The sequence below is a fragment of the Phacochoerus africanus genome, chromosome 5 (genome assembly GCF_016906955.1).
Source record: "Phacochoerus africanus isolate WHEZ1 chromosome 5, ROS_Pafr_v1, whole genome shotgun sequence".
In the NCBI taxonomy this organism is placed as follows: Eukaryota; Metazoa; Chordata; class Mammalia; order Artiodactyla; family Suidae; genus Phacochoerus; species Phacochoerus africanus.
Genome location: NC_062548.1, coordinates 9,571,354 through 9,584,346, shown reverse-complemented (window position 1 = coordinate 9,584,346; position 12,993 = coordinate 9,571,354).

Below are 12,993 nucleotides of genomic sequence, written 5' to 3'. Positions count from 1 at the left end.
TCCCTCACCTCCTTCAAGTTTGTGCTCAGATGTAATCTGAGTGAGACCTACTCTGACCACCTTATTTAAAACTTGCAAGTGCGAGTTCCCATCGTGGTGCAGTGGAAACGAATCTAACTATGAACCGTGAGGTTGCGGGTTCGATCCCTGACCTTGCTCAGTGGGTTAAAGACCCTGCATTGCCGTGAGCTGTGGTGTTGGTCACAGATGCGGCTTGGATCTGGCATTGCTGTGGCTCTGGTGTAGGCCAGTAGCAACAGCTCCAATTAGACCCCTAGTCTGGGGACCTCCATATGCCATGGGTGTGGCCCTAAAAAAACAAAAGACCAAAATAAATAAATAAAATAAAATAAAACTTACAAGCAGAGTTCCTATCGTGGCACAGTGGAAACGAGTCTGACTAGGAACCATGAGGTTGGGGTTCAATCCCTGGCCTCACTCAGTGGGTTAAGGATCTGGCATTGCCATAAGCTGTCGTGTAGGTCACAGATGCTGCTCGAATCTGATGTGGCTGTGGCTGTGGTGTAGGCTGGCACCTGCAGGTCCGATTAGACCCCTAGCCTGGGAACCTCCATATGCTGCTGGTGCTGCCCTCAAAAACAAAAAAAAACCCTTAAAATTCCTCCTACTCTGCTCTCTTAGTTCCCTTTGTTTGATTTTTTTTCTGATGACACTGGTTGCCTTATAACTATATAATTTACTTCTTTATTGTTTTAGGAACTGTCTAGCCTTCGCCCAACCTCTTGCCCCCTGCTCTCTGACTCTTTTGTAACCTGATCCATCTCAAGAGCCTGGGACAGTACCTGGCACATCATAGGTGTTCAATAAATATGTGTTGGATGAATGAAGAAGGAAGGCTGCCAGGGAAAAGAGGTGAGGAGCGGGCTGTGTTGGGTCTGCCAGGTAGGACTTTTGGGATGGAGTTGGGGGAAGATGGCTGGGTGTCTGAAGTTTGCTTTCTGCCATGTAACTTGAGCTGAGGAGGTTTTAGGTGGCTGGGTTCATCTCAGGCCTTCCCTGGTGAATTCTTGCAGGGTTGTCAGGCAAACATCTTAAACTCCCGCAGAGGGCACTAGAAGCTCAGAAAGTCAAAGGACAGAAGTGTGGCCATTACTCACTACCAGGACTAGAGAAGTCATCCTCAGGTCCCACGTTCGGCACCCCTGTTGACCCCTTCTTCTGGACCCACTTGGCCCCAGTGGCCGTCGGGATCCAGCTCCAGCCGCAGAGATCATTTGGCGTGTCAAAGCTGCACGTTTGCATCATGCAGACTGAGGGGAAAGAAAAGAGGAAGAATGTAGCTTTTTCTAAGAGGAAGGAGCTCAAAAAAATGTGGAGTCAGAATTCTGAGTCTTTTTTTTTTTTTTTGTCTTTTTAGGGCCACACCCATGGCATATGGAGATTCCCAGGCTAGGGGTTGAATCAGAGCCATAGCTGTCAGCCTACACCACAGCAACGCCAGATCCGACCCTCGTCTGCTGGATCCTTAACCCACTGAGTGCGCCCAGGGATCGAACCCGCATCCTCATGGATCCTAGTCAGTAACCACTTAGCCACAATGGGAACTCCAGAATTCTGAGTCTTAATCAGGGTCCTCATGTAAGCCAGGGCTGGGTTGGAAGCCAGATACAGCCCCGCTCCCCAGACTCAGTTTCCCCATCTGTAAACTGAGAATAGCAGTACCTGCCTCTTGTAAATTATATCCCATGCGGGAGCATTTAGCACAATGCTTGCACTCAGTAAGTGTTAGTTTCTTGTATACAGCTTCTGGAATGTTCCTTCCTTTGAATTTGTTCCTCTTGAATCTCTAATGTCAGCTTAGAGGGCTAATTCTGGATAGATCTGGTACAGCCAGAATGGCCAGATGTCCAGGTTTGCCTGGGACTGGGTTTCCTGAGATGCAGGACTTTCAGTGCTAAAATAGGGACAACCCAGGTCAGACCAGAATGGTTGGTCACTCTACAACAGGTGTCACCACAACAGTGTGTTCTGAGAGAGCTTCTTTGTAGGTGACTTTTGCTTCAGGAGTCAAAGGTGTGAGGCGTGTGGGTAGAGGGGAGCAAGTAGCCTCAACTCTGGAAGAAGCCAGGGTCACGGTCCCTGAGCTAATCCTGCCACCTGACAGAAGTCCAGCGGTGGGGTGGGGGGGCAAGGGGAGGAGGGAGAGGGGCTCACTCCGATTGCAGGAGCCCCGACGGATGGAGATGGTGTCCAGAGCGATGTCCAGATAAGCCGTGCTGCCCCTCACACCTTCAAATGTCAGCTGCAGGGGGGAGAAGGGGATCACCTACCCTGTGAGCCCCTTTGTCTCAGGCTCCCAGTTTCCTGTCTGATTTCAGATGGCCCCGCCCCTGAGCCCCCTCCTTGTCCCATCCCACCCCCTTCCTGGGCACCTCTACACACAGATTCCCGCTGGGACTCCAGGTCTGCCTTGAGCCTCACCCGGCCAGGCAGGATAAGCCCAGTGGGCACTGTGACAGCAGTGGGCATCCACGAGGGGCTCTGGGCATTACTGTGTTTCCAGAGCACGTTGGGGTGCTTGCCCTTGGAGCCTGAGGTCAGCAGCAGCTTGAGCTGGGCACCCCACGACAGCCCAAACATGTAGTAGGCGAAGCGCACGCAGAGGGGGCCTTGCTCCCATATGAGGGGGCTGTGCAGGCGGGCCACCTTGCCCTGGTGGAATTTGTTGGATTCCATGTGCAGGTAGTAGCCTTCTGGGAGGAGGCAGAGCCCAGGACAGTGAGGCCCTGCCCTACCCCCCCCCCACCTCCCCCCCCCTCCGCAAAGGGCTGCCCTCCCCATCCCAACCCTGCATCCCTTCTCAGAGCCCAGACAACCACTGCCCACTGCGTCCCTGCACCCAGGCCTGTCCACGTCACTTCCCAGCTGCCTCCCTAAACCTTAGGCTCCCTCACCTCCATTGGGGTACCCCCCAGGGGGCCCAGTGCTGCCGGTGGAGGAGGGTCTACTGGTTCGAGTCCAGTCCCCATCATCTGAGGATGCTTGAGTCCAATCACAGAGGGGTCTCGAGTCATCCTCAAAATCACACTGGGTGAGAAGGGCTGGGAAGAAAGGGCCATTGTGAGGGGAGAGGGCCAGGAGTTGGCTGCAGAGCCAGTGGGTGGGGGCGGTTAGCAGGATTGCAAAGCTTAGAGAGAGGATCAGGGTCCAGGAGTTCCCATCGTTGCTCAGCGGTTAACGAACCCAACCAGTATCCATGAGGATGCGGGTTCAATCCCTGGCCTTGCTGTGAACTGTGGTATAGGTCACAGACACAATTTAGATCCTGCATTGCTGTGGCTGTGGCATAAAGCGGCTACAGCTCCAATTTGACCCCTAGCCTGGGAACCTCTACATGCCCCTGGTGCAGCCCTAAAAAAAGAAAAAAAAAAAAGATTAGGGTCCAGAGAAATAAGGAGAAATTCAGGGTAGGATGACTAGGTCAGGGGTTGCAAACTGAGGTCCCAGGCAGGCAGGCTTGTCAGGGCAATGCACATTTTGTTCTTGTCCATTTGCATGTGAATCTTTCAGGTGGGGCTGTTACTCCATTCCTCCCCAGTTCTCTCCACCCTCTATCCTCTGAGAGCTGCGCCTTGAACATTTATCACAAGCTTATGTTCTCTCTCAGCCCAAGGGCACCTGGGGTGCCATGGGAGGAAGAGGAGGTCCTAGCAGTACCAGTTCCAACTCACAGTTGTCCCTTGAGTTTCGAGCAACTGTCTTCCAGTCCAGAGGCTTCTCTTTCCTTGTGGGTTGATTTGAAGAGAGAAAAAAATGGAATCCTTGTCATTACCAAGAACCATCACGCCTCTGTGATTGTGAGCCTTCTGGAGGATTGTTCCTTTCATTTTATCCATATTGTGTCAGTGTGAATGCAGTGAGTGTATATTTACTTGCAGGTTTTCAAAAAACCATCCCAGCCTCTTCACCTTAAATTTTCCTCTGTGTCCTAAAAAAAGTCTCCCCTCCAGGCTCCTCACATCCCCACCCGCTCCCTCCATCCCTCTGTGCCCTAGATATCACATGAGATGTCCTGTGAGGAAGGGCCAGGTCCTCTCACGCAGAGCCTGAGAGTTCACACCTGAGGAGTCTCCCTCCTTCTGGTCAAGGTCCTCCTGTGCTGTAGCCCAAGTTTTCCTTACAGAGAAGGGACTGTATGGTCCCGTGTTGCCAGGTAGGTGGCAGGGATGGTATTGCCCTCACTGAACACACAGATCGAAGGACACCTTATAAATTCCACAAAGAAGCTGGCTGTGTGCCCCCAAGTGTCGTGGGCCATATAGAACACCCCTTTGTTTCAGTCGTTCAAGTCCTGCTGGATAAAATCCTCTTTTTTTTTTTTTTGTCTTTTTGCTATTTCTTGGGCCGCTCCTGCGGCATATGGAGGTTCCCAGGCTAGGGGTCTAATAGGAACTGTAGCCGCCGGCCTACGCCAGAGCCACAGCAACGCGGGATCCGAGCCGTGTCTGCAACCTACACCACAGCTCATGGCAACGCCGGATCATTAACCCACTGAGCAAGGGCAGGGACCGAACCCGCAACCTCATGGTTCCTAGTCGGATTCGTTAACCACTGCGCCACGACGGGAACTCCTGGATCAAATCCTCTTAAACAAACCACCCGTCCAGGACACCAAACCATCCATCATTTCTTGCTGCTTCCAGTGGGTCTGTCCTGGGTTTTGTCCATTTTCTGAGGACCTGATCTCTCCTCCCCTGCCTTCCTGTCTCCCAGCTCTGCCCCGCCTCCCTCTCTCCTCCCATTTCAACTCTGTCCTGCCCACGCTGAGCTGCTCCCCCGCTCCAGTTCCAGGCTCTAAGGCTACAGGGCTGTGCCCACTCCTGTGCATCATCCTCTTCTCACCCAGTGGGGCCTGCCTTCCTCCCCAGGGCTGTGCCCTTCATCGCTAGCCCACTTGCCCCTTCCAGCTTTGCCCCTCACTCTTCCTCAGAGCCACCCCTAACTGCCCACTTGAGCCCAGCTTACCGGGCAGGGGCGGGCATATGGCCCTGGCCCCAAGCAGCCCCCAGCTGTAGCACCAGAATCCAGAGTGGAGGAGCCATTCGGGCAGGACCTCAGAGGCAGCTCTCGGGAGAGGGGGAAAGGCAGAGTGAGGAGCCCAGACCGCTTTATATACCCCTGCCCCTCCTCTCTTGGCATCATTCCAAGGATGCCATGAAAACTGGACAGAGAACACAGCAATGCTCTGGAAAATGAAAACTACCAGGGCTGAAATTTAAAATCCAATAGAAGAGTTATACTGTGAAATCAAGAGAAAATGAGAGCAAGAGCACAGGGAAGAAAGAAAGAAGAGAGACTTGGAGGGTCAGTCCAGGAAGCCTAACATTCAACCAGGAGAGTTCAAAGAAGACAGCGTGGAGGGAAAGAAATTAGTTAAGAAAAAGCCCCAACAAGGTTTCCCAGAACAGAAGTATGAGCCTCTGGATTAAAAACCATCTACCAAAGAGACCCATGAAAGGCATGTCATGAAATTTCAGACTATCAGGGGTGAAAAGAAGATCCTAAACACTTTCAGACAGAAAAAAGCAGGTCCCTTACTAAGGGTCAGGAGTCAGCACGGCACTGGACTCTTCGGTAGCAACCATGGACTCTGAGAGCCAGTGGAACATTGTCTGCAGAATTCCAACAGAAGGCCATTGCAAACCTCAAGTTCTATAGCTGGCAACAGTGACAAAGTAAACGGAAAGATCCAGTAAAGTGAGGCCTGAAAATGCTTCTTGGCAAAGAACTGAAAAAAAGTCACAGAGGAAGACCTGCAAGCAGCCAGTGAACATTGGAAAAGATGTTCTACGTCCATAGTAATAAGCAAAACACTAATCAAAACTACAACTTCCATGTGGCTAACAATTGAAAAGATTGAGGCATTGAGTGTTGGCTGGGGTGGAGGTAGACACACTCAAAAACACTGATGCTAAGACTATATATATTGGTGAAAATGTCTGAGGAAATAATTTGACAGTGACAGGCTTTCAAATGTGTGTATTTTTGACCCAGCATTACCTTTCTAGGAGTCTTCCCCCAGAAATATGAGTATTTTCACAAAGATGTGCATGCCTTAAAGATGTTCATTGCAGGGAGTTCCCATTGTGGTTCAGCAGAAATGAATCCAAGTAGTATCCATGAGGCTGCAGGTTCTATCCCTGCCCTCACTCAGTAGGTCAGGGATCCGGCGTTGCTGTGAGTTGTGATGTAGGTCGCAGACGTGGCTTGAATCCTGCATTGCTATGGCTGTGGTGTAGGCTGGCAGCTGTAGCTCCGATTTGACCCCTAGCCTGGGAACCTCCACCATGTGCCAAGATTGCGGCCCAAAAAAAAAAAAAAAAAGCTCTCAGGCCTTTCTGGGTAACAGATGTAGCTCGTAATAGGGACCTCAGTGCTTAGTGAAAGCCATCTGAGGGGCCTGATTGTAGGAGGCCAGACTGGAGGGTTCAGCAAGGGAGTGGAAGTTGAGTAAGGAATCCCACCAGGAGGATAGAGTTTTCAATCACATCTTCTAGGTGAGACTTGGAGGGCAGGTGTGGGAGTTGAGATGAGGTGGAGTCTTTTCAAAATAAGGGAAATTTGAGTCTATAAATACTCATGGGAAGGTGTTTGGGGACCCATGCATGTCTGGCAGCTTCTGTTTTATCTGTGAAGTAGCAGGTGAATGGAGAAGGGTCAGGTGGCAAGAAGGCCACAGAGTGGTCCTTCCAGGCAAGATACCTGCCAGTGCAGCCCACAGCCAGCCCATCCATACCTTGCAGCCTTGCTAACACCAGCGCTCTCTCCTCCACCCATCCCCTCCCACCTCCTGCCACACTTGACAGTTGCATCAACTTGCGTTCCTCTGTGGGGCAGTCAGACAGGTAGCTGGGCAGATAAGCACTTTGCTAGGGAGCCTGGAAAAGGTGTCTGTGACCCAGGTCACTGGGGACAGAAAGGGAAGGGAGCTGAATAGGAAAGGCTTTTGGCAAGAGCGGCTTTCTGAACTACCAAGAGATGGTAACTAGGCAGAGAAGTTGGTAAGGCACATTCCAGGAAGAGGGAATATTCCAGGCTTAGAGGAAGCATGACACTTGGAGCTGTGTATGCGCATGTGTGTATGTGTGAATATAGCACTGGGAAGAGGCAGGGCCCTGCCTTGGAGGACCTTGAATGCCAAAGCTTTGAGTCACTGAAAGTTTTTAAGCAGCAGGAGTGACTTGATTCCACTTGCATTTTCAAAAGGCTGCTCCAGCAGCCCCTGGTGGCTCTGTATCAGAGGTTCTGGGCAGAGCTAGGGAGACAGGAAAGGAGTTTGTGGAGGTTGAGAGATGGGTGTGCCAGTGGGCACGAATGTCAGGGCAGCGGGAGTGGAGATATGAGTGATCAAGAGCTTTCCAGGAGCTGGAAACAGCACTTCTTGCCAGCTGACCTAATTGAATCCCATGTTCTCTCTCTCTTTTTAGGACCACACCTGCGGCATATGGACGTTCTCAGGCTAGCAGTCAGTCTGAGCTACAGCTGCTGGCCTACGCCATGGCCACAGCAACAGGGGATCTGAGCCTCATCCATGACCTACACCGCAGCTCACAGCAACACCGGATGCTTAACCTACTGAGCGAGGCTAGGGAAGGAACCCCTCTTTTTCTCTCTTAATTTATTTTATTGAAGTATAGTTGATTTACAATGTGTTAATTTCTGCTGTAAAGCAAAATGATTCAGTTATACACACACACACACACACACACACACACACTCTTTTCCATTATGGTCTATCACAGGATATTGAATATAGCTCCCTATGCTATACAATAGGACCTTGTTGTTTATCTGTTTCTGTGGTAATAGTTTGCATCTGCTAATCCCAAGCTCCCAAACCATTCTTCCCCACACCCTCCCCCTTGGCAATCCCAAGTCTGTTCCCTAAGTGTATGAGTCTCTTTCTGTTTCATAGATAAGTTTGGAGTTCCCGTCGTGGCTCAGTGGTTAACGAATCCGACTAGGAGCCATGAGGTTGTGGGTTCGATCCCTGGCCTTGCTCAGCGGGTTGAGGATCCGGCGTTGCCATGAGCTGTGGTGTAGGTCGCAGACACGGCTCGGATCCCACATTGCTGTGGCTCTGGTGTAGAATGGTGGCTACAACTCCAATTCGACCCCTAGCCTGGGAACCTCCATGTGCCGCAGGAAGCAGACCTAGAAAAGGCAAAAAGACAAAAAAAACCCAAAAAACAAAAAACCAAAAACCCATAGATAAGTTCATTTGTGTTATGTTTTAGATTCCACATATGTGATATCATATGGTATTTGTCTTTCTGACTTACTTCACTTACTATGGTAATGTGTAGGTCTATCCATGCTGCCACAAATGGCATTATCATTCTTTCTAATGGCTGAGTAGTAGTCCATTGTGTATATGTACCACATCTTCTTTGTCATTCATCTGTCTGTGGACTCTTAGGTTGTTTCCATGTCTTGGCTGTTGTGAATAGTGCTGTTATGAATGTAGGGGTGCATGTATCTTTTTGAATCACAGTTTTGTCTAGATATATGCTCAGGAGTGGGATTGCTGGATCATATGGTAATTCTATTTTTAGTTTTTTGAGGAATGGCTACACTGTTTTTTTGGTAATTAATAAATATTTCATTTTCTTAATAATTTATGTACAAATAAATTAGTTTAAAAGGATTATGATACATGTGTACACTAATCTAATTTGTACTTGTAAGCTCCAAATGTCATCAAAAGTGATCAGATTCATTTTCACAGATGAGTTCCTCAATTTCTTCTTCAGTATCACAATCTTCATAAAATGAAATCGTGGCTTGAATTGGAAAAATTTTCAGAAGAGCTTCTGCTTCTTGATATGAGTAATCATAACACTTCGATTTTGGCTACAATAGTCTGACTGGGTGACTATCCCAAGGCGTCCGTTACTCCAGGGCCATCAGGCATTGCCTCTTCTGGGTGGTGCTGCACCTTCTCCTCTTTCTCGCCTGGGTCTTCAAGCCACTGTCCCCAGAAGGCTGCCCATCCGGAGTCCGCGCTCCTGCGCAGCAACGCGGCCAGAAGGGGCAGCGGGCAGCAGGCGGCGGCAGCGTGCACCCTGGCCCTGGAGGCTCTCCGTGTGCCATTCACAGGCTGCCGCCCAGGACCCACCGGGCCGGAGCCGAGCCTTCTATCCCCCTGGCGGCCCGCCGCGTCTTTACACACTCACTCCCTCTCCGCCCTTCTCTCCCCTGCCAGGTACTGTTTTCCATAGTGGCTGTACCAGTTTTCATTCCCACCAACAGTGCAGGAGAGTTCCCTTTTCTCCACACCCTCTGCAGCATTTCTTTGCAGGTGTTTGTCATGAAGGCCATTCTGACCAGTGTGAGGTGCTACCGCGTTATCGTTTTCTTTCTCATTGTACTTTCGATTTGCATTTCCCTGATAATTAGCGATGTTGAGCGTCTTTTCATGTGCCTCTTGGCCGTCTGTAGAATCTCACGTTCTCTTCATTGTCCTCATTTCCACATGGTGAACCTGAGCTCTAGAGAAATGATGTCAATGCCCAGCATAAGAGCGTGATGCCGAGGGACCTTATGCGGAGTCCTGCGGAGTCCCGCCGAGTCCCGTCAGCTGGGAAAGTTCATCCAAATGGGAGTGGGGTCCCACCCCGGCCAGGGCAGATCTGCTTTTATCAGTTTCATCAATAGCAAGTCTACGTGAGATTACAACTACGAGGGGGCTTTGACCACTTTTAAAAAATCCCGTTGACTCTCATCACTGTCTCTTGGCCTGAGGGCTGGCCTGGCAGGGGGTGGAGCTGTCATGAGTCCAGAGTTCCTGTGTCCCACACATCCAGTTGTTCCTAGAAACCTTCTGTTTCTTTCCCTTCACTTTGGCGGCCCCCCTCCCTACTGTGAAATCCATGCCCAGGATGCCTGGCCTTGGCCCCTGACAAGTGACAGGGTTGCAGGGTTAGCCATTCTCAGGAAGGTGCAGGCACTGTCATGCCCCAGGTGTTGGAAAGGGAAGTCCCAACCCCCTTCAGAGTCCCAGGGACTCCTTCTGCCCAAATGGGCCTCAACAGGATCCACACAGGGTCAAGCCCCAAAGAAGAGACCCTCTGCCTTAAGGCTGGGGGTAAAGGAGTCTCAGCCCAAACCCTGATCTCCCCTTTCTCCAGAGCAGGTCAGGAGAGCAATCGAAAGAGGGACAGAGCCAGGAAAGGGTTAACCCAGGGCTGAGCAGCAGGAGCCACTGGATCCACAGCCCCCTCCAGGTTGGGCAATATGTCCTCTGAGGGCTGCTCTTGCTGACCTCCCTTTGGCGCCACAGAGCTGGACAGTCCTAGCTTCCGCCCTGTCTGGGGGTGGGGGTTGGTGCTCGGGCAGGACCGGAGGGGATGGCAGTGTGGGAGGGAACCATGGGGTTCTGCCTTTTGGGCAGTCAGGAAGGAGCAAGGCCCCAGAGCGTTTGTCAGCTTGCAAGACCGGCAATTGCAGGAATAGGTGCGAGGGCCCCTGGGATATGGAAGAGTCTGGGAATCATGCCAGAAAACTGGAGCCAGTCCTGGCTTCCTGGAGTCTTTGATACTTTGCTCATCCACTCTGGGCCTCGGTTTCCTCATCTGTAAGATGTGGAGACCAGCAGAGCCAAGGTTTTTTAAAAATCAAATTTTATATGGGTGGGATATTTTTTTAATAATTCATTTTTTTAATCAAGGAGGGAGTTTATAGAGACATTTGGGCATGACTCAAGGGGGCTAGGAAACCATGCCACTATCTGTTTCTCTGTTGCCAATAATCTTTCATAATGTCACAGTTTCATGGTGGAATTTCAGAGGAATTAGCTTCAACCAGCTGGAAATAATATGATAATATTGTGTAATAATATTCAGCATAGACACCAGTGTCTAAGAGGCCCATTTAGCTAACTCAGCTCCAGCAACAGCCACTTGCTGCATTAAGACTAGTAGACTGAGTAGTTCCAGGAGAATCCTAGGGGGCCTGTGGGCCAGGGTCGGGCCCAGGAAGAGCATTTGGGCCATTAGAACCGAAAACCAAGAGGCTACAGTCAAGGTGGGAGCTGGGGCTGCAGGAGGTGGCTGAGGTGCCCCAGAGCTGGGAGACCTGGGCGGTGGGGAGGACGGTAGGTCCCTTCTGCCTTTCCAGGAAGGAGGCTGGTGCCAGAGGCAGGGGATGAAGCGGGAGGGAGTTAGTAGTGAGGAATGAATGGGGACTCATGCCTCATTGACTGAGGCTGTTTCGTCTCCTCCGTCTCCTCTCCGCCCTGTGATCCCTGCTTCAGGTAGAAGAGGGACTGGAGCTCCTGGTCCTGACATTTCCTCTCCTGACCTGGGCAAGACCCATCCATAAGCCCTCTGGGTCTCGGTTTCCTCCTCTGCAAAATGGGGATCCTCTGTGTTCTCTGTCCTCCTCCTGGGGTTAGGAGATCAAATGTAAGACCGCCCCGGGAAAGCACCTTGGAAATTGCAAAGCCCTCTTCAAACAGAAGCCCTCTCCATTAAACAGTTATGTAACTGCTGACTCAGAACTGGGCTGAACTGGCTCCTGTCCCACTCAGAAGTCGGCAGAGCTGGCTTGGTCTTTTACCTGAGGAACTTAGTTCAAGTTTTCCCTTCTGACAAACAGGGATGACACCTCCTGTCCTCCTGTTTGATGGAGTGGCCTAAGAATCACAGCAGATCGTATAGGTGCCAGAGGTTAATAAGATGTTAGTCATAATAATCATACTGCCGAAGAAAGCTTACACCCCGAGCTTGCACCTGACATACCTTGGAAATCTGGTCATGCCTTCTTGGCATAACTGTCTGTTCGCAGAGACCGTGGGCCCCTTGCTCCCCATACCTCAGGATTCAGTCGCACGCCAAGCTGGCTATGTCTGCATTCACAAGCTCCTGTCTTTTTGCCCCCAGAGGACTGGCCACTCAAGGAAGACACTGGGCTATGGGTGGCACAGACTGTCATTCTGTGTTTCCTCCCACTTAATGCAAAGGCCGACACACAGCAGGCCCTCTATAAATGTGGAATAAATAAGTTATGTGGTTTTGGTTTTTTTGCTTTTTTTGCCTTTCTGTCTTTTTTAGGGCCACACCTGCGGCATGTGGAGGTTCCCAGGCCAGGGGTCTAATAGGAGCTGTAGCTGCCAGCCTCCACCACAGCCACAGCAATGTGGAATCCGAGCCTTGTCTTTGACCTACACCACAGATCATGGCAATGCCAGATCGTTAACCCACTGAGCGAGGCCAGGGGTCCTCATGGAAGCTAGTCAGGTTCATTAACCGCTAAGCCACGACGGAAACTCCAAGAACCTAATTTAAACTTCCAAGAACCTAATTTAAACTAGGAGTGTCCATTGGGACTCAGCGGTTAATGAACCCAGCTGGCTTTCATGAGGATGAGGGTTCAATCCCTGGCCGGTAAGGATCCGGTGTTGCCTGAGCTGTGGTGTAGGTCGCAGATGAGGCTTGGATTCTGCACCGCTGTGGCTGTGGCGGAGGCTGGCAGCTACAGCTCCTATTAGACCCCTGGCCTGGGAACCTCCATATGCCGCAGGTGCAGTCCTAAAAAAGACAATAAGGCAAATAAATAAATAAATTAGGTTCTTAACATACTTGCCCATCACCTGACCCCCAGGTCATATATTTCAGGTTCTATTAACTACTTTTTTAAAATTGAAAGCAATAAGCTGAAATGAAGCTGAGAAATAAGATCAGGGGAAAAAGAGCCAGATGATGTTTAGGCTGAGATTTGGGGGCTAGAAGCCCCTAAATCTGGCGAAGAGGTAGACAAGACTTTGGGGTCATAAGCCCTAAATTTCCAGTTCAAGTCCCAGCTGTGATTTATTAGCTGGACTCCCTGAGCTTCAGGACAAGTCGTTTGGTTTCAGTTTTGCCAGCAAGAAGGAGAGACTCCTTCTGTACTGATTCACAGCATGGAGCAAAACCAGATGGCAGATATGGAAACCATAACACAAATGTTTCTGGAGCTAGGCGATGTCAGACA